Source organism: Tupaia chinensis, unplaced genomic scaffold (genome assembly GCF_000334495.1).
Source record: "Tupaia chinensis unplaced genomic scaffold, TupChi_1.0 Scaffold000478_3, whole genome shotgun sequence".
Taxonomy (NCBI): domain Eukaryota; kingdom Metazoa; phylum Chordata; class Mammalia; order Scandentia; family Tupaiidae; genus Tupaia; species Tupaia belangeri.
In genome coordinates this window covers 2159401-2161892 of record NW_006159990.1, presented here as the reverse complement: position 1 = coordinate 2161892, position 2492 = coordinate 2159401, and the positions used below count along the sequence as shown (strand labels likewise).

Sequence of the window (2492 nt, the reverse complement as noted above, 5' to 3'; positions counted from 1 at the left end):
ATGTGTAAGTAACATTTTGATTTTTTTAAAAAAAGCTTATCAATTCCATTATATCTCCTTTTAAGAAGGATAACTTTGTAAACATATAAAATATCTACACATAGTACACAGACTAAAATTGGTTTTGAACATTTATTTATAGACAATGAATGATCTGGATAGCCCCTCTATTAGTTTAAGAATGGACTAGTTTTTTATATTACTGGACAGGTCAGTATTCCTAGGACCTAGCTTTTTCTACAGTATAATTTCTTCGTTATTTTATGCTACACATTATTCCCATTTCAACCAGTGTATTCCCATATCATGCTCAAACTAATATCTACAACCTAGATCAATATCATTATCATGAATTGTAAATAAAATTATAGTTACCTGATATTGGCATGCACATATGCTAAAGTCAGTTACACCAGGGTCATAAAATTCTACCATCTTTGAAAGCCAATGTGCTTTCTATGTAGGGTCAGCAAATGGGCACATATTTTCAAAATGTAAACTAGAACAACCATAATTGTAATACAAATATTTTGTGCTAATGTCCTCACGTTCTAAGTAGGGCAGAAACTTAATCTGATATGCATATTAGGAGAATCAGACTGGGATGATTTTGATAAATGTATGCTTCTCACATTAGTCTCTTAACTGGCATAATAACAAAGAGCACAAAAAGAATCAAAGCCTTTTATTTTAATTAAGTCAGATGTGATGGAGTCCAGCAGTCATTTTAACATATTTCTGATATGCTTTTCCTTATTACAGGGGTTGGAATACTTCACTTTCCAAGACATTTTGCGATTGCAGCTTCGAGTAGAATTTTGGTCCTCCCAAAGAGATACACTCTCATGACATCTGAATGGTTAATGTGATGTGGTGCCTGGCTTTGCTTTTCCTTTCATTTCTGGTAGCAAAGCCCAGTAAGGGAATGTCTGGCTTTCCATGGCAGTACTTACAATGTCATTGTGTGTTCATTTGCTCCTAAATGTCTAGGACATGCTTTTTTTTTTTTTTTTTTTTTTTTTTTTTTTTTTAGGTGTTTCTGGATGCACCAGATACAGCTGCTATAAATATAATGTTGACTTTCTGATTATCAGGACTGTATAAACCTGTCTTCCTTATTATGAGTTTCCTGATCTTGGCATTTCCTTCTTACTTTGGAATGTGGCACAGTATGGTTCTGAACCTGGCATTTTTAGTGGCAAGTTCCTCATTGTCCTAATCATAGAAGACGTTCTAGCTCCCATTTTTAATTTAGTTAGTGCTCTTTATTGAAAGCTTTTTTGAAAGCTCAACATAAAATATACTTCTTCAGTTTAATCAATTATTCTTTACACCATTTGGTATCTTACAATAAATCTCTCTGTTCTTTAAACATCTAAACTAATCACATTCTCTTAAACTAAACCTAGACAGCCTAGACAGCTTTACATTGTTAGGTCAAACCAAAAAGGTACTATACAATATAAACCAAACATAACTTTCTAAAAATTCCTGCTATATATAGTACAGAGGAAATAGATTTTTTAAAAGTTTTTAACTTTAATGAAATGACTTTGCAAATAACGTACATTTCCATGATGCAACACTAGTTGTTAGGGCCACAGTAAGATACATAGAATTACATCCTTAATTAATATGTATACCAATATTTCAAGCAGTAATTTCTGTTACATGGCAAACAAAATCAAGAAAGCAACCATTAAACAAAAGAGACCCATAGCTTCAGGTAAGGCAAATCCCACGTTAGCATAGGAGAACAGTTGCTGCTTCAGTGAAGGGTTTCTGGCATAATCAAAAATGAAGCTGCCAAAGACTGTTCCAATACCAGCACCAGAACCAGCCACTCTTCCTGTTGCAGCACCAGCACCAATAAATTTGGCAGCAGTGTCAATGTCTCTGCTGATTGCACTGATCTGAAATCCCCTCTGGATGAGATAAAATGCACCATTCTGGGCCCCATTAAAACCGTAGAGCCCTCTCTAGTCCTTGCCTGGGTGGAGATAACACTGATGCAGAAATTGGTCTGTATACAACTCTGGATCCAGCTTGGATCAGAGCGGGGAAGCAGGTGAGCTTGGCGCAGGCAAACATTTTACACACTTCAGAGAGGTGCAGCTGGAGGACTTGGATGACAAGTGTCGTGGGCTCCTCTCCCACTTCCTTTCTTCTCCGGAGGTGGCTGCAGCAGTGATGGCAGCAGAGGTCGAAGAAGCAGGGCTCTGAAATGGAGTTTTTTTAAGTCGTGGATAATTAAATCACATCTCCATTGTCAGTAAAATTACATTTTTGAGATAATGAAAAGCAAGAAAATGTAACTTTCCCTTATCAAAGTTTAGAACGAACCATACTGTGAGATAAATTTGGCTCAGTTATTTGAAACCTCATGTGAAATCTCCAGTCAATAGGATACTCATCAGTTAGGAGGAGCTTATAAACACCCACACCAAAGTACTGACGCATAAGACTTTGCCTCTGCGTGGACTTCCAAATTA

The 2492-nt window shown here is 36.2% G+C and overlaps 1 pseudogene; it reads right to left on the bottom strand.

The window, feature by feature from the left end:
- Window positions 1-1665: 1665 nt before the first annotated feature.
- On the bottom strand, window positions 1666-2091 carry LOC102470192 (ATP synthase F(0) complex subunit C3, mitochondrial pseudogene; annotated as a pseudogene).
- Between the last annotated feature and the right edge of the window lie 401 nt (window positions 2092-2492).